This window comes from Athene noctua, chromosome 1 (assembly GCF_965140245.1).
Source record: "Athene noctua chromosome 1, bAthNoc1.hap1.1, whole genome shotgun sequence".
Taxonomy (NCBI): Eukaryota; Metazoa; Chordata; class Aves; order Strigiformes; family Strigidae; genus Athene; species Athene noctua.
In genome coordinates this window covers 182,333,362-182,353,049 of record NC_134037.1, presented here as the reverse complement: position 1 = coordinate 182,353,049, position 19,688 = coordinate 182,333,362, and positions in this window count along the sequence as shown.

Here is a 19,688-nt window from a genome sequence, read left to right as displayed (position 1 = left end):
AGGTATTAGACCTCAGCTATAACAAACAATGCTTTTTGGTGGCATGTTTGGAACAGAACCTCCTATTTATTGAAAACATTCCTGAAGTAAAGATTCTAAATTTAAACTTGAATTAGATTTCTCCATCAGTAACATCTGAATTGAGAAGTTCTTCCCTTCAAAAATTAGGCTTCAGGGAGAACTATCTCATTACTGTATGCAGAAATGAAGACATGTATTATATAGGATGGTTTAACCACCTCAAATATCTGACACATTTTAAATTTTCTTATAATGGACTTTTATATAGCCCTCTGATGGCATTTGAAAATTTATTCAAGGAGCTTAAGTGAATTTCAATGACAACTGAGTACACATTCCCATCCGGAAAAAACTTAGCTACTTTAGATCCATGAAGCTGCTTGATTTAAGTCAGAACCAATTACAGATGGCTATATAGTTAAAGACTACTATGTAAGTACACACATCTGCTTCACACTCTGAGACAGCAAAATTGCTAAAATTTCTTTTGAGTTAACTAATGAAGTTGCAGTTCGCTATATCTAGAGTTGATTTGTAACAAACTGCAAGCCTTAAGACAAGACAACATTCCCACTAGAAATAATACACGTTCCCTTAAATCAAAAGGGAGCTGTTTTCATTACACCTGTTCATTCCAGAAAACCAAAATTCCTATCTTATAATTGTATCATCTGTATGAATTCAGTCAACCAAGCACACACATTGCATAGGACACCCAAGAGGCAGCAGTGACCAACCAGGAAAGCTTTGATCTGACCTGGAGGAAAGGCAGAGACATGGGTCATTCTTTGCTCAGAGGGAAGTCTGGGAGCTGGGTATGGCCATGGCAAGCAGCTGGGCAGAGCATGTCTGGGTGGCAGAAAGGCAGTGTTTGCACCCACAAGAAACATGAAAGGTGCTGTGGCCGTGACCTTGTGGCAGCTGCCAGATGTTTCCCTGGCCACGAGGGAGTTATTAAAACATTTTTAATTGATCACTCTCAATCCTATAGACTGCTATTAAAAAAAACCAAAACAAAACAAAACAAAAAAAACCCAAACAACCCTAACCCAGAAATGTCATAAATTTCCATTTTGTAGAAGTTTTATGCTGCTATTTTCAGATACATGCATGTTGGGCTGCTGTATGCAGTATAGCCACTGTGGTCATCTTACCTTGTTCCAGCGACTACTTTAGAAAAACACTGATCTTTTAGAAGTGCCATTTTGTCTCCAGCAGTTGCAAAGGGACTTGTGGAAAAGTCGAATGGAGACATCCATGTTTAACCAAATTAATCCTACATCAGCGGTACTCTTACATGGGCACCTGTCCTGGCTCAGCCAGGATAGGGTTAAGTTTCCCCAGCAGAGAAGGGGGGAAGGGATCTCCAGCCGGGTTATTCATACCATGCTGACATCAGATCCAGGCACAGGAGCGCGGGAACTTTTTGCTTTGTGTCTTTGGTGATGGGGAGCACGCAAGTGAGCTGTCTGTAACCATTGCGGTATTTCTCTGTATATCTTTTGTCTTGTTCACTGTTATTGCTGTTTATTGTTGTTATCATTGCTACTGTTGTTGTTCAGATTGTTTATCACACTGTTGTATTAAATTTTTTCTTATTTTAACGTGGGGTTTGTGCCTCACACCCAAGGCTAACTGCTAAGTTTATTCACACCCCACGGTTGACAAACATCTGCAATGTAAATCTTCAGTGAAGCCAACTATGCAAAGCTTTGTCCCAAACACACACAATGCACACTTCTGGGGTGGGTCAGGCTTACTGCTCATGGGCTGATCAGGCTTTGTTTTGCAGGAAATCTAGTGTTTCTCACTGATGTTGGATCAGTTGCACAGTTGTGACATGCATTCTGTACACATGTGCTATAGATTTGGCTGGTTGTCCTGTACCATTTCATATGTGCATCTGAGACTGGCTAGGGATAGTGCACATCCAGAACACCCACATGACTACAGAAAATTTTTGATGTCCATATATTTAAAACTGAGGAGGCAGATCAGAGAACAAGCCTATTTGACTGACAACCTTACTTCTTTCCAGTAGCATGATCCATCTCTCACATATGGCCAGCCTTTGCCTTCCCCACACTGTGCTGGGACATGTCTACAAACAGCAGTTCTCCATTCCTGAGATCAGTCTTTCTGCGGCCAGTTCCCCTCTGCTGTCTGCAAGTAGAGAAGATGGTGGAAATAGCTCCTCAGTCAGGTTAAATACCCTGTGGGTAAGAGCCCAGAGCAACGAGCTTAGGACTGACATTGGGTCTGACACAGAGCAGTTCTGAACGCAGCGTTCCTCTTTAAAATTCACAGATTTAAACTCTTTTACATTCAAAATTATCTCTTCACCATCGCAGGCCAATCATACGCTGTACAGTTGTTTTCAATTTATCTTCCTTCTCCCTCCACCACTATAAAATTGTAAAATAACTGGTTCCTGTTTCTTAGGTTTTGATTCTATCTTCTCTTTAATCTTTCTTTCACTTCCCAATTCAGACCGTATCCAATCACATACTCTTAAAAAACCCTTGTGCCCTTATTTATTCTGCAGGTAGCTTGACACTGTCATGTTTTAATTAATGTGTTTGGTTTGATGCCTAGGACAGCTAGAGGAGATTTTGACATTAACTATACTTGTCATCAGACATTCTGATATATTGGAAAGGGTTTACTGAAGGCAGATTTTATATATTCTACAGTGATGTAGAAATCAAATTCTTGCACATAGTTTCCATGGGCATGATGTTTATTGAAGGAACATGGGATAGTTTTTCAGTCAGCCTGCTCCAATTAGTGAGGTTTCATCATTTTTGCAAGTAAGCAGCATACACATTTATTCCTCTTCAAACAAGTTGGCATACTTCATTTTTGGTTTAGATAATTTTTTTAAGACATACTGATCTTTTTAAAATATGAACAGCAAAATTCTATTAAGGCTTAAAAATAATATTATTTTGTATGGCGCAGACACTGTCAAAACCAGGAGGACAGGTATTCAATTTCCCATGCATTGCTGCTAACATTTCCATAATTTTTTTTTTTCAATGTCATGAAGGAACAATTCAAATCATAGGAACAGAGGCAGCAAAGAGCAGCAAAGGAGCGAGCAACTGAATCCTAATGAAGTCAATGGTAATTCCTTCATAACTACAGTGGCTTTGAATAAGGTCCTGAGCGGCAGCTTTATAAAGTGATGTAGGTGCCAGCATTTTTGTAAATCCCACTTGATACCTACTTGCGTGTTTAGATATCTGAACAGTAGTGAATTTCTGCACTATCTGTGCAATATCTGATTGCTGCTGGGCATCACCATTTAAAGTGATTATGAGAAGTCATTAAACTCTTTCCTGAAAGGCAGAAGGTAAATAGTACTCTCCAACCTCCCATCACTGTTTTCTACAAGAAAAGCAAAGGCAGCTCAGGAATTTCAAACTACTTCAAAACAAATACTTTGCTGAGTATAGTCCTAAGCAGGTAGGTGTCTCTGCAATGTGAGCGCATGATGGGGAGAGGGAGACCTGAGCAGTATGAGACAGCTCACAGAAGCCTGCAAAGGCAGCAAGGCCAGCATTGTGGGATGGGGAAAGAGCCATCAAGGTCCTGGCCAAGACAACACATGTGCTGAGAAAAGTAATATATCTACAATGACTGGGACCATCCTTGTTGTGGCCAAGAAAACAGGACCTTGTCCATTCATATGAATAAAAGCTTGCAGAACAATCAGAATGAGAAAATGCCTGGCTCAAACATCAGGTTCTTCTGCTATCTGGAGTAATCTACAAAACTTGAGTTTCTGGCTAGTTGTTTGGAGGAATTGCTAATCTAGTGTCTAGTAAAGTGTTTATTTGTCCAGTCAGTTCCTTTTCTAGCAACTGCTGTGGCTTCATCTGCAATACAGTTACAGCATACTTCCTTCCTTTTTGGAATAACTTTGGAGATCAGTTGTTGCTATGTCTTTGAGTCTTGGCGTTCTTTATACAGTTAGTCTGACTGATTTCCAGACCTTTTCTAAAGCATTTGCTTTTAAAGTCTTTTACACACTTGCTTCTGCCTTTGGTGTGTTTTCAACATGTGTATTTGAACAGGGAACATGTAGGCAGTCCCTATTCTGAGAGCCATTCTTTGGTCTGTAGCATGGTCTTTGTGAAAGCTCCATGGCTGTATCCTGACTGCACAGGGGGAGAAAAGATTTGGGTATACACAACATCTACACACCACTGGGTTCCCACTGTGAGGAAATCCAGAACTGCAGCCAGACAGGGAGGATCGGTGCCCTCCCTCCAGCAGGTCCCCAGACCTGGAGGGGGAAGGTATGCGATACACTATGAAGCACACCTGCCCGTGCTGTAGGTAGGGACAACCTGGGACACATATGGTCTAGATTATTGGTGATAAAAATGGTTTAAGTTGCTGAAGGCCAGGCATCGCTTTGTTACTTGATGACATTCTTTTCTCTAGGTGGCCACGCTTGGTTGCCATCCTCATATGAATTAGAGTTGACTCACCTCTTGATGGCATTATCTCCTACTGTAATACAGTGGGAGAAGCTCAATTGCTCAGTAGGTCCATTTTTGGAAGACATTTTCCCCTGGCTAGTCAGTATTTTGTGGGGAGAGACAGTTCTTAAGGCTTTTGTCTGTACTTATAATTTAGCAGGCTTCAGCTGACAGTATAATTTTAATATTCTAGTACAGTGTTTTTCTGGTTTGCCATGCTTCATATTTTAAACTTTTTTTCTAGTAATAAAGTCAATGTCTGACAAAGGGATTTTGAGTCTGTGTTTGACAGGCAAGTTTGATTAACCCATTTGTGCAAGTTCCCATTTACCTTAACTGTTCAAGCAGAACCTTGACATAAAACTTTGATGAGGTTCATGATTTTTGTTGGCATGCAATAGACCTTCAAGATGTTCCAGAGTGAATTGCACTGGCATCTGTCAAATGCTTCCATAAGCCCAGATAAATTTAAGTCTCTAAATACTTTTTGAAATCTGCCTCTAATTGAACTAGGCTCCACAATTTCTGGATTTAAAACCTGCTGTCAGTTTTTTCTGGATTTAAAACCTGCCCTATTTAAGGGCATATGATGACTGCACTGGTTGGACCATCTTTTCAAGTTTTATCCCATAGCTCATGTCCACAAAATCCGGGATCATCTATAAACTACAGATGCGTGAATCACATGAAATCACGGGCACTTTTTACTTTAGCCTGACACGTAACTTTTTCAACCCAAATGATAAGTACTTTTATCAATACAGGAAAGAGAAGTCAAGCTCAGAAACATTATTTAATGACATCTTATGTTGTAGCAGGATTTAGTATACTAACTCCAAACCAGAAAAAAATACAAAAATAAGCTCAAGATAAGAATCTCCCATACGCCTTTTTATTTTCTGCTTGGCTAGAGCACTGCTGCTAAGACACTCCTGTTGCCATAAACCTTCCCCTCACACTCTGAGTAAACACTGAAAAGCAATTCTTTATCCCATTTTCATCAAACCGTAGCTCACGTTCAAACCTGTGTGGTGACATCAGGAACACATGATATATTTTAATAGTATGAAAATACTATCCTGTGCCCACAGAAAGCAGATAAGTGCTAACACTCCTCCCATCAGAATGCAAATTCAGTGGAGCTGCTTTGAGTGTCTGCTTCAATTTGTAATCAGAAAAGTGACTTCCCTAACGTCATCTGAACTGAAAAGGTACAGGAGTGAGTCTGGTTACTATAGCAGCTGAGTATTTGGTTAAGTATTCAGAATACCTGTCTGCACAGTAGGTTTATGAACCTTGTTCAGTAAGCTAGAAGATGTTGCAGATAAAAATTGAAATGACTGAAAACTTTTTGTTGCAATAATTTTGGGATGAAACATTCTAGTTTTTCATCTTGAAAAAGTCTGTGCAGAATGGGAAAGTAAACAACCCCCGAACTGATATTCCTGTTCCAGTAAAAATATCAGAATACTTAGTGCAAAGTGGAGAAGAAGCATCTGTTCAGGAACAATTCCAAATATCCCGAACCCTTTGTTTCCAAGAGCTGTGTGTTGACATATGTATATGCAGAGGAGAGAACTGAAGTCTGGGCACAACTCGACTATCCTGTCATCTCTGCTACTGACTTCAAGCACTGAGCCTGGACAGAAATAAGGAGAAATTAATCTTTTTCTATCTTTGCTAAACCAAGTAGCAAACTCGGATTGGTCAGAATCCCTTTTTGGTGAAAAAACAACTGCTCAAATAGTGAAGCCTGCCTTTCTACATAAAAATTTGAATAGCTTCATTTGTGTTAATGACTTTTTTAGGCATCTGTTTTTCTTCTTTTAGGAAAAGGAAAAGTGAACCATCCCACAAAGAACAGCTCATCTCTCTCTTCACCATCCACACAGAGGCTGGGGTTGCCAAGTGCTGCTTACAAACTAGGAGGTATTTGCACAGAACAACACTTCCTCCTTAAGCTAGGTCTGCAGCTGTCAGATGGGAAGGAGATGCTGCTGCTGGAAATAAAATGAAAAGGTTACCACTTCCCTACTCTCCTAAAATGCAAAGCGCACTGAGGGAATAGAAGCAAAGAGACCAAAACGTGACACGGCTGAAATTCTGGATCCCAGATAGCCTCAGAGAGGTATCCATCACAGAGGTTGGTCTGTCCAGCTGAGGCGATGTGCCTCAGCGCACAAGGTTTCTTTCATTCAAAACCTGAGATACCAGAGACACATTTGGGAGTGGAAAGAGATGATTTTGGATCTCTGCTGAATTTGGTGCTTACATCACAGCTGCAGTTTGAGTACCCAAGAACTAGCTCTTGGATTTCAGTCAGTATGCTACTCCCTCTGAAATGTAAATTTATGCACCTCGGTACTTTTAAGGATTTGAGCCCAAAGAGTGCTCCTTTAAATTGCCTCTGAGATTCCTCTTCTTTAGGTGCAAGCAGCGAAGTTGTGCCCATAGGCAGCAAAGTCTTATGTCTGTGGCTATTGAATAATAGCCACAGTGACTCGCATGCTATAAGCTTCTGCAGCCTTTTCATGCTATGGGCACCCAATGTGGTGAAAGACGCCCTGAGAAATAAGAGCATGCAGTGGGAAACAGAACTGTCTGCCTTTGCAGTGGTTTGCGCTTTATCTTCTGAGCAATTTACCAGAACATTCATCTCTTACAGGACCTCCCCCAGTTTATAGCCGACCTGTCTCTTCTTGTGACAACTCAATAAAGGCTGATACCAGAGCTAGTGTGGCCAATGGGTCACCCTGGGCAGGTGGCACTAAACCACGGCCAGATGCTGCTAGCACTGCCTGGCCCAGGTGGGGAGCTGTGCCAGCTGCATCTCTTTTATCCCCTGAGCTGCCTGCTGGCAGGCTGCCTGCACCTCTGCACCTCCTTTCGAAACACTGCCTGCGGAAGGACACCGCTGGCAGCAGTGGCTCAAGAAATCTATGTCTGTTTTCCAACAACGACGCCAGGAATTGGAGAGATTACTGAGCCTGCCAGTGACCACACCTACAGTGAATTTTACTGCTGGGTAACTGGCATCAGCATCAGCCCCAGGGATATGTTTAGAAAAGTCTTCACCTTAATGATCAAATGTTGAGAACAGCTTCTGCTGCCCAGTCCTGAGCAAGCCTAAGCTAAGAAGTCATGCAGGTAATACGGTGGTAGTGAAAACAATACAAATTGTTTGTGTGTGTGTGCTTTTAACGTCTCGATTAGGCAGCTTTGTACTTAAATTGAATGTAGATCTTCTGTTTTTCTGAGATTTATACATATATGTCACCTATCCTACAGACCATTCTGTAAACAGAACACTTCTACTCATCTCTTTTGATGTGTTAAATGAACCTTTTTGATAGATCGCATAGAAATTTGAGTGATGATATTCTTCCACTAGTTCATTCTTGCTGTGTATTTAAAACAACATTTTTATTAAGGCTTTTGCCTATTGCTCCTTTGACTTCCTTTATCTCTCTCCCCCCTCTGCCATTCCTCCATATTAATTTATTTCCTAACTTTTACTATCAGCATTTGAAAGGTTTTAGGAATCTAGTAGTTTATTTGTAAACATCCTTTTTCCTATGGTTTTTGAAATCACCTAGAAGAATTACTTCCTGTGTCTTTTCTGATAATTTTAACTTTAAAATTTGATCCTTGGAAGCTGCTTTAATAAATGAATCTTTTATTCATTAATACTAAACCACCTCTCAGAGTAAATCTAAAATAAATACAGGTAACTGAAAAGTATATTATGATTCTAAAAAACATGAAAGCATATAATTTTTTTACATGAAGATATTTTAGTTGTGCTTATAAAGACTAATACTGTTTGAAATGCTACTCAGTTCAGCTATCTGTTAATAGAGAGCTGCAGTTTATTTTCCAAAAAGCTCTAAACAAAGTTCAGTTCTCTATCTCTTTAACAAGACTTTTTGCTGAAGATGGGGTGTTATCCATTTTCAGTTAAGTCCATCACTAAGACTTGTTAAACTTCTGACTTCAGTGAACAAACCCAAGGACTCAGAATGTATCCCAGTATTTCAGAGGTTTCTAACCATGGTGTGAACAACCATCACCAACTAATTTCCCTGTTTCCACTGAAGCAGTTAACATGATGTGGAAGTCTCTTGGTGAATATAGTTCCAGAGGGCTTTGCACTTTCTTAAAAAGGCTTTGGAGAAAAGCCTAACAAACTATTTGTGGCTAGTGTCCGGTGCAGCGAACTGCTATACCATGGCCTTGAAAACAGAGGAATAAGGTCAAACTGAAGATTTTCCTTTGGAGAGGATACTTAAGTTACTTCTCTGCTTCTGCAATTCATGTCCAACAGATAAATGCCATTCCTCAGATTAGACATGCTATATGCAGCTGAACACTTTTAGGGAAGGAAACATGACCATTTCCTGTCACAGGCTGTACCTACAGCAGCATATTTGCTTAGACATGGAGTGAATGCAATTGGAAGCAACTCTCCCAACTTGTTTGTCCTTGCTGGCCTTTGGTTCATCATGTCAACAGTCATGAAACATGTCCTCTGGTTTCCTCTCAGCTGAAACGAAGCTGGAAGAAATTGTACAGAAGCACAGCTAATGGACATTCAGTTTAAGGACTAGGCTACAGCATCTCTAAAATAAATCCTCCTGAAATGCATATCATGTGGACAGTGGGTCCTCACCACCAACTGTTTTGCTCTTCAAATTATTCCTCTTGTGCTAGGCTATGTGCCAATGTGACTGATCAGTCAGCATAAGCAATGTTAAATACTGCCCATGAAAACAGCTCAAGATAATATTCATTCTTTTAATGCCATCTTTTTAACCTTGGGAGGAAAAAACTTATTAAACAAATAAACAGCTAAAATTTGTGATATTTATAAAGTACCTAACCGTTTTTCTTGGAACTCTTTATAAATGCATGCTTTGCATAATTAAAAATGACCTAGAATGTGATTATTAGAACTATAGGCTAGAATTACCATATTACTGCTGTTATTAATGGGCCATTCAGCTGTGTTCTCTTGAGAAAACCTGTTCAGATTGTTTTTCCCTTGAAATAAAATGGCTGCATCCAATACTATCTGTTTTGCTTGCTCTTTATGATCCTCATGGACCAGAAATCTATTACCCTAGAAATGTACCATGTACTGTAGAAGTAGAAATCATCAGTTCTTTCATAGTCTTTCACTGAAGCTTGAAAGTTCTAGCAATAAATGGAAACAAATTATAATGCTGTCACTTTGATACTTGCCTATATTCATATGAAAGCATTTTCTGATTACATCTTTCAGAAGTTCACAAATCATAAAGAATAATGTTAACCATGTTGTGTCACGCCACTCCTTCCTATTCCTTTTTTTTTTTTTTTTCATTTAACAGAATTAGGGAAATTACATCTCGGTAGCAATCCCCACAAAGTACCTGAGAGTTTTTCATCTCCCATTGCTGCACTAGGACTAAATGTCATCAGTGCTGTTTGCACTATCAGGAGTTTGCTTTGGGAATTCTATTTACAGGAGCTCTGTATGAGAGAGAACTGCTACTACTGCAATCCACATGGAAAACATTTTGATTCAGGAGATGGGGTTTTTGCAGATCTCACTGATTCAACCATTTCTTCTTCTTCAGCAGCTTTACCAGAGCACCTTTCTATCTGCTCTCCTGAGGAATAGAACTTTACCTTTGCTTATATCAATAAAGAGCATTCATCGCTGGCATTTAAGTCTACTGTTTAATATGTAAGCTCTTGATCTAAGCAGGTATTATCTGAGGTGCTATAATGCTCATTTTGCATGAGCCCTGCATGGGTAACACTTCCATCCAAGCACTTGCTGGCTTTGCAAAACCTTTAACAAATTAAACACTTGAATTCTTACCAGTCCTTCTCTAATTGTTGTACCTGTTATCTGGCCTCATAGCATGCCCCAGCAAACTGTTTTACACCTTACATTTAATTATTTAAGGAATTAAATAGCTTTTGAAAAATTATTGCAGAGTTTGACCTTTCTGGATGAAGTTATCTTTAAATTTTGAGAAAAAAAATACTATCCAAACCTCACACAGCCCTTTTCTTCTCTAGTATCTTCAAAATGATTAAATATTCCATGTTATATTTTTTTAAGACCTGTCTGAACATCACTCAAAAACTCTGTTTCCCTAAAAATATCAGGCTTCTTTTATCCTGGCATCAACTATATGAAACAACTCAACTCCATTATCTTTCAAAGGGTTAATAATCTCACAGAAATTAATTTGCAAGATGTCACCTTTAGGACAAGATAAGACTAGTCTGTTAGTTTTTATTGGGGGAAAAATACATTTAACTTTGTGAAAACATGACTTGTTGAGACATTCACACACTTGCTATGGACTATTTATATTATCTACTTGCAGACAACAGCATACCTGAATTTTCAAATCATTGGATCTGGGATTCAAAAGTCTCACATTCATTAACTCGGATCAGTTTAAACTCACATCAGTTAATAAGCTTTGGGGAAATTACGTGATTGAATTTGTCTACAAATTTTGTTAGTCAGGCTTTGAATGGTGCTGAATTCAATCCATGTGATGTCAAATATTTAGATCTGTCTATCAAACAGTATATTGGATTTTACTCGTAGCTTTGCATTACAAGAAATTAGAAGTCTAGAAGTATTAGACTTGAGCCACAACAGGCAGGACTCACATCTCAGCTGGCATTTGCAGAAGATCTCCCTTGCCTGACGGTTTTCAGCTTGTGTTGGAATGTGTTTTCTACGTGTGGAGACAACCATCCAAACAGCAATCCTCTTGAGGAATCAGCATTAAAAGGAAACCAAAGTTTTATGGGGTAACAGATAGATAAGGGAAAGACAAACATTTTTAAAGTATCTTAATAACCTAATGCATCTTGGTATATCTCACATTAAACAGGTAACAATCCCTGCTGAAGTGTACTTACTACGCTAGTTGTGAAAAACAACAAAATGAAAACCTTTGACTTAACACCCGTCGGTGCATTTACTCATATGATGCCATATGAGCAGAGTTTTGGCCTTGTCATGATTGCTGGTGCTTCACCTGGAGACTCCTGGCTCACTCTGTTGCTAAGGTGTAACAGGATATCAGAGATTTTTGTGGGATGTACTGTTAAAAAGGTCTGTCCTCGGTACCTTGATCACGCTAAGAGAGTCAGTCAATCTGCAAGGCTTGAAAAGACATATAGTGAAAAGGCAAACTGGCAAAATAATGAATTCATCAAATCATTCATCAGCCTGCTAACACCATAGGCAGCAACAACAGACCACTGTGCAGCTCCATATAACCATATCAGCGACACTGTGGGGGTCCTACCTGTCAGACCATTGCACATGAAGGAGACAGAGATCCACATAGCAGTTCACCTGAGCAGTGCAGGCTTGTGCTGTGCCATGCTGTACTACATGTATGACTTGGCCTAGGATGATGGTCCTACATCCTTGCTATAGGATAAATGCAGCTGGCAGTTGTAACCAAAGAACCTGTAGGCAGGTCACCACCGACTTGTCACCAGCGATAATGCCACTAGCACATCCTTGATTTTACCTTACAGCAAAGCAGTGTGCAGTAAAAATTATAAATAGAGCTGGTTTTTGCTTTTTTTTAAGAAAATCCTGTAAAAACTCTAAAGACAACAAGCTGGTGGATGGGGAGTCTGGGCAGTGTGCCATGCCATGGCCAGAAGCATCTATCTGATGATGTATCATTTTGGGATTCTCAGCATCAGAAGGGACATAAGATGTTATAACTTGTTATCACTTTTGGGGGGATATTAATAACATGGTTAACTTTCTTGAGAATGCTTATGCCTTTCTTCCTGGGATCCCAAAGGAATCAGCACCTTCTGCGGCCAAACAGACAATTATGCTAGTTTGCAGAGATTCACATGATTTCCTATTTACTGTTATTAGTATAATTGTGACAGCAATCACAAAACATTTATTTTACTGGGATGATCGCTACACAGAATCACAGAATCAAGGTTGGGAAAGACCTTGAAGATCATCCAGTCCAACCATTAACCTAACACTGACCATTCTCAACTACACCATATCCCTCAGTGTTACGTTGACCTGACTCTTAAACACCTCCAGGGATGGGGACTCCACCACCTCCCTGGGCAGCCCATTCCAAAGCCCAACAACCCGTTCTGTAAAGAAATGCTTCCTAATATCCAGTCTAAACCTTCCCTGGTGCAACTTGAGGCCATTACCTCTTGTCCTGTCGCTTGTTACTTGGTTAAAGAGACTCATCCCCAGCTCTCTGCAACCTCCTCTCAGGTAGCTGTAGAGGGCGATGAGGTCTCCCCTCAGCCTCCTCTTCTCCAGACTAAACACCCCCAGTTCCCTCAGCCGCTCCCCGTACGACCTGTGCTCCAGACCCTGCACCAGCTTGGTTGCCCTTCTCTGGACACACTCAAGTCATTCAATGTCCTTTTTGTAGTGAGGGGCCCAAAGCTGAACACAGGAATCGAGGTGCGGCCTCACCAGTGCCGAGTACAGGGGTCAGATCCCTTCCCTGTCCCTGCTGGCCACGCTATTGCTGACACAAGCCAGGATGCCATTGGCCTTCTGGGCCCCCTGGGCACACTGCTGGCTCCTATTCAGCCGGCTGTCAATCAACACCCCCAGGTCCCTCTCTGACTGGCAGCTCTCCAGCCACTCCTCCCCAAGCCTGTAGCGCTGCTGGGGGTTGTTGTGGCCCAAGGGCAGCCCCCGGCATTTGGCCTTATTGAAACTCCTCCAGTTGGGCTCAGCCCATGGCTCCAGCCTGTCCAGGTCTCTCTGCAGAGCCTCCCTACCCTTGAGCACATCAACACTCCCACCCAACTGGGTGTCATCTGCAAACTGACTGAGGATGCACTCGATCCCCTCGTCTAGATCATCAATAAAGATGTTAAACAGGAGTGGCCCCAACACCGAGCCCTGGGGGACACCACTTGTGACCGGCTGCCAGCTGGATTAAACTCCATTCACCACAACTCTTTGGGCCCGGCCATCCAGACAGTTTTTTACCCTGAAAAGCGTGCGATCATCCAAGCCACGAGCAGCCAGTTTCACCAGGAGAATGTTATGGGAAATGGTGTCAAAGGCCTTGCTAAAGTCAAGGTAAACAATCTCCACAGCCTTTCCCTCATCCAATGAGCAGGTCACCCTGTCGTAGAAGAAGATCAGGTTTCTCAAGCAGGACCTGCCTTGCATAAACCCCTGCTGACTGGGCCTGAGCGTCTGGTTGTCCCTCTTGTTGTATGATGGTACTCAGGATGGGCTGCTCCATCAGCTTCCTGGTCAGCGAAGTCAAGCTGACAGGCCTGTAATTTCCCAGATCATCGTTCCGACCCTTCTTATATATGGGAGTCACACTGGCCAATTTCCAATCTGTCGGGACCTCCCTGGTCAGCCAGGACTGCTGGTAAATGATGGAAAGTAGCTTGGTGAGCACCCCAGCCAGCTCCTTCAGCACCCTTGGGTGTATCCCATCCAGTCTCATAGACTTGTGTGTATGTATGTGGTACAGTAGGTCACTATCTCCTCCTGAATTGTGTGGGGGTCGTTCTCCCAGTCTCTGTCTTCTGGCTGAGGAGGCTGGATTCCCTCAGTACAACTAATTTTGTTATTAAAGACTGAGGCAAAGAAGGCATTAAGCACCTCAGCCTTTTCCTCATCACTCGTTGCCATACCTACCTCTTCTGTCTAGTGAAATGCCTGGCTGTCCCTCCATGGCCACACAAAGCACTCCCTGCAGCACACATATTGTGTAGGACACTCAAGAGGCAGTGGTAACTGAATTTCATGGATCTTGGATCTGCCCTGGAGGAAAGGGAGAGAAGTCAGTTCTGCCATGCCCAGAGGGAAGATCCTGGGAGCTGAGAACAGCATGTCCAGGCAGCAGAAAGGCAACACTTGCCCCAATGTTTGGGACAACACAGCCAGCTGTTGCTTAAGAGAGATATAGGGAAAGGCACCACCTTAAAGTTCAAAAATGTTCTGCTTTTAAGAGTGTTTACTGCTTATGTGTAGGACATTTCTTTGCTCATTCTGAGGGACCCAGGAGTACTCTCTAAGCCTCTCTACCCTTTGCCTTAATCATCTGTGAAATGAAGATAATGAGAATTGCTTTGCAAATCTTTTTGTATCTGTAAAGTGATTTGAGATAATGAGATGAAAGACACAGGGAGCCTCATCTTGCCAAGAGATCTGTTGGGATCTCCCAGAACAGTGCCCAGTCAATATACAAGCTATTAAAATTATTGTCAAGATATTGTTATTGATCATTTCAGGTGATTCTGCCCTTCTCACATTGGCTGTGTGCAATGATTAGGATCATTTTCTGAGGTTTGCTCCCCCTGTGGACCTTGGTATTCAGCCATGTCAGCTATGGCTTTTTCTCACTCTCTTCCCTATGTGAAACTATCATAGTAGAAGTTGGCAGATCAGATACCCTGGCACAATAAAGCTAATTAGTTCCAGCCCAGTTGAGAGGAATCCTCAAAGGGGCTTAGGCATACAAGCCCCAAAAGATAACGATTTTTAAGTTACCATCTAACTATGGTAGCTGAATTCACAGTCTTCATCCAGGTTTCTCCTACAGGACATGGGACAGAGCACCTTAATGTGGAGTTCAAAACAGGCAGCACACTGAGTGGAGACATGCCAAGCAGTAGGAGATGTGCCTTGGGAGAGAGGCATGCTTGTAATCCTTCCCACCTCCTGCAATTTATGCATCTAGACACCAGTCTGAGCAGATGTTGGTGTGTTTATGTCTGTCGAGCTGAATACAACAGGGACAGGATTATTCCCTCTCCTCATGTCAGTGGGAAAAACAATGAAAAAATGTGGGTTTGCTTCTTTTTCTGATTAGAGGGTGGGTTTATGCATGGTTAGTGAAATGTAGTTAATCACTTTAGAGTGCATTGAGTTGTTTCCATCCTTAGTTCTTGGTCTTCTTTCCCTACTTGGGATCTTTTGTGAATCCTATGACTTCTGAATTTGTCCTTGAGTTTACAGTTCTGTCTAGCAGAGTTGAAGAGATGATCAGAGGTTTCATTCACATTCATGCTGAAATCTGGGTCCAGTGGAAACAGCTTGTGTCACACAGGAGCAAGTTATTGCCCTGATTAACACATAGGGAAGGAAACAAATATTCACCTTCCTCTCGTAGCAGAAAAACCTTGCACACAACCTACTGTCAGGGTGGTCCTGGAGCATTGTATCTAAACTCTGAAGGTTGGCCAGTATCCAAAGAACTTGCATTTTTTTTGAGGGATCTGGATACTTTTCCATGGTGCAGATACTCTGTTTCAAGCTTCCTCCTGAAAGCTAGAGTCTGCTTTCTTCTTAGTGCTCTCCTAGGTCCAGTGTTGCTTAAGCATCTCCATTCCTTCAATTCCACTGAAGCTGTGACCTTCCTGGCTCTGCAGGTAACATGCTGTGATCCCAGCAATGATGGGAACATCCCACTCTTTTCTCTAAAAAAACCAAAATAAAAAAGTATACATCAGCAGAAATCATCCAGCTCCCAGAAGGTGAGGTCCCTTTCTTGTTCATCATTCCTTAGGTGTCTGTTATTGCTCAGGTAAGTAGACAGAAAATCCATGGATTACCCTGTCTGACACCTCAGAGCTCAGCAGTCAGCTTCTTGTGCTCTAAAAGCCTGTCTGCTTCTCATGTTCTCCTAGCTTATGTGTCTGCCTCTTTTATAATGCTTTTATACACATCTCAGTGAGCTGCATCCTCCCTGATAGACTCACTACTGATACAGCCATTTTCAGAGTAAATGCTATGAAAATAACTTCATAACATCAAACATAATCATAAACAATATAATTTCCCAAATGCCACCAAAACTGAGACTGGAACAAGTTTCAGCCATTTAAGCATCTGGGCGTTTTCTTTCTCTAAATAGGTTGTCCAAGGGAAGGAAAATAAAAGGAGCTGTTAAAGCAATCTGAGGCTGGTGGGGATAAATTATGCAGCTGTAATTCAATAAATAAAATAAAATAAAATAAAGTAAAATAAAATAAAACAAAATAAAATCTATTTATACTTTATTTATAATATTTAGTATGGGTCTTACAAAGTCATGCTTATCTTCTTTGCTAGCTCTTCACTGGAAAATTGTCAGCATTGCCCTGGGGAATAATATTTTAAATAATCAATGAAGTTTCTAGAGCTGCCCATTGCGTATTCTATTTTTAAGACATGGGAAAGCAATGATATAAATGTACACATACATATGGAAAGCTTGAGATCTTTTGGTTATATTGAAAGGACTTCTTTTATGGCAGAGAGATAAAGAGGAAGCATATCTTCATTTTTTAAAGCACATGCAATGCTGCCAGGAATTTTAGAAATCAGAGGCTGAGTCTGCTCTTCCTTAACACTGATTTCTATTCACACATAGCTTTGTGTATGTGTCAGAATCAATCTCACAGCTCCTGACTGGAAAATCTTTATGCTTCTGAAAAAGATATTTTACAAAAATGTATGCTTTTTAGTATTACATGAGCTGGGATTGCCTTTTGAAGTTAGGAAGAAGGACCCACACTGAAGCAGGCAAACCCTGTTACCAGAATAATCATGGGAATTTTGGTTATAGTTGTGGTGAAGGGACAAAGGGTGGATTGTGTACATTCTCATAATCAGTCTCATAATCTAAAGGTCATGAGTTTGTTTCTCACGGGGGGCACTATGTATTTTTGTTTGTTATTGTGATAATGGTATTTTTATTTTGGTGTGGGGAAGTTATGGGTGGGGTTTTTTTCATTGATGTGAGTGAAATTTGTGAATATTGTGTGATGAATGCAGATTTTAATGATAATTCTTAAATATGTGATTCACAGAGGTAAGGGGTGGAATGTGTTGGGTTTGTGTGTGACAGGGGTTTTGGTAGCAGGGGAGGGGGATACAGCAGTGGCCCCCTGTCAGAAGCTTCTTGAAGGTCCTCTGGCTCCAAGTTGGACCCTTGGCCAAGGCCAAGCCAATTAGTGATGGTGGCCGTGCCTCTGCAATAACGTATTTAAGAAGAGCAACCTGGGAGGAGGAATGGGAGTTGTGAGGGAGACACCTATGCAAACATCAAAGTCAGTGGGAGAGGAGGAGGAAGCAGAGAATGTGTGCTGGTGCAGACTCCCCTGCAGCCCGTGGAGGTCGATGGTGGAGTAGATGCCCACCTGCAGTCCGTGGAGGACCCCACACCAGAGCAGGTGGCTGCACTTGAAGGAGTCTGGGACTCTGAAGGAAGCAGTTCGGTGCTGGGAGGACTGCAGCCCATGGGAGGGACACCATGCTGGAGCAGAGGAAGAGTGTGAGGAATCCTCCCCCTGAGGAGGAAAGAGCAGCAGAAACAACAGGGTATGAACTGACCACGACCCCCATTCCCCATCCCCTGAGAGGGAGGACATAGAGAAATCAGGAGCAAAGCTGAGTCTGGGAAGAAGGGAGGAGTGAGGGGAAGGTGTTTTTAAGATGTGGTTGTATTTCTCACTGTCCTACTTAATTTGATTAGAAAATTAAGTATTGGTGATGGCAGTGTTAAAATTAAAGTGATGGTTTATTTCTTCCACAATTGAGTATGTCTTTTGCCTGTGACTGTAATGGGTGAATCATTCCTTCCTTTCCTTGTCTCTATTTACAAGCTTTTTGTTGTATTTTCTGCTCCCCACCCCTGAGGGGAAAGGACTGAGCAAGTGGCTATGTGATGCTCGGTTGCCCTCTGGGTTCAAACTATGACTCTCAGGTAATCCTGTCATGGTGAAAAACACAAGAACTTTCCAATATTTCTTAAAAGTATGTTTGTTTAAACAACAGTGTGTTTTAATCAAATATTGAGTGCTGCCATTCAGGCATAGTAATCTTGCTTTATGGATATCTTTGCATTTATGCCTCAGACTATTCTAAAATTAAAATTATTTTATTAAATATTTTTATATGTTTGGCTTTTCTTTATAGTTTTAAATTCAATTTTATTGCATTTTATTGCATTCTAGTTACAGAGCACAATCTTCTCTGGTGGTCAGACCAGTTGAATAGCTATCATATTACCACTTAATTACAACTTTAATGACAACCTTTTGATAATAGTCCTTTCATCTCACATTCTTCCCCTTTTTTCTTCTTCTTTGTATGTTTCCCTATCTGAATCTTGTCTGCAACGTTTTAATAGTTTCTTTCCATCCATATGCATGTATTATTTTGTATAACAATGTTCTTAAATATGTCTTAATTTTTTGGCTTTGTCTTTCCTCATAAATCCTACTGTACTTCAAAATATTACTGTAGATTTGAGATTGGTACATCTCTCTTTCCATGATACTTAATCTTCCATCCAGAAAAAAAGGAAGAAACAAAGCTGACCAGGGAAATAAAGATTCCTGAATGCTGGTGCTACAAGGCTGGTCTGGCACATTCAACAAGAGCCTTTTTCCTGTCTTCAACAGGTTTTGGAACATTATAATACAGATACAAACACATTCTCATATGCAAACATATAAAAATAACAAAAGTCTGATCAGCCTTTCATAGATACAAAAGATTTATAGTATTTTCAATTTCCATTAGCAATAAATCCTGTTTCTGTTAAGTAGTCTATTGTGTATGCTGTTGGTATTTAGAGGTATCTAATTTCTCTACAGTAGCAATGAAAGCCCAGATGAACTCTGCAAACCTTGTTGTGCAAAGACCCCTAGCCTCCATTTAAATTGTTTGTATGGAACAGCAAATCCAAGGTATACAAATGTCTAAAAAATCTCAGTCTGTGAATATGTGCATTTATGATAACACTTTTTTTTTTAAAGCTAGTGCTAAGTACCTGTTAACAGCAAAATCAAATTCTCTTTTTTAAAAGAAAACTTGGATGTCTTAGTCACAAGTCTGTTATGAATCGTACTTTGATATTTCCAAAATTCTGGCTGAGCCCAAGTATCCAAAATGCCACCACTTTACACTGTAATGAATTCCTCTGTCATCCTTGGCTGTAGGGTGCGTCCCCTGAAAAGAGAGGATGGAGGTGCCACTGAACTGAAACTCTCAGACAACCACAAGGAGAAAGTTTTAGAAGATTCTTTTCAGGGCCTGAACAAGCTTATGAAAATAAATTTAGGCAGGAACCACTATCCCAAGGCAATTGAAATGCCTCATGATTTCAGGAAGAAAATGGTGGAAAGTTA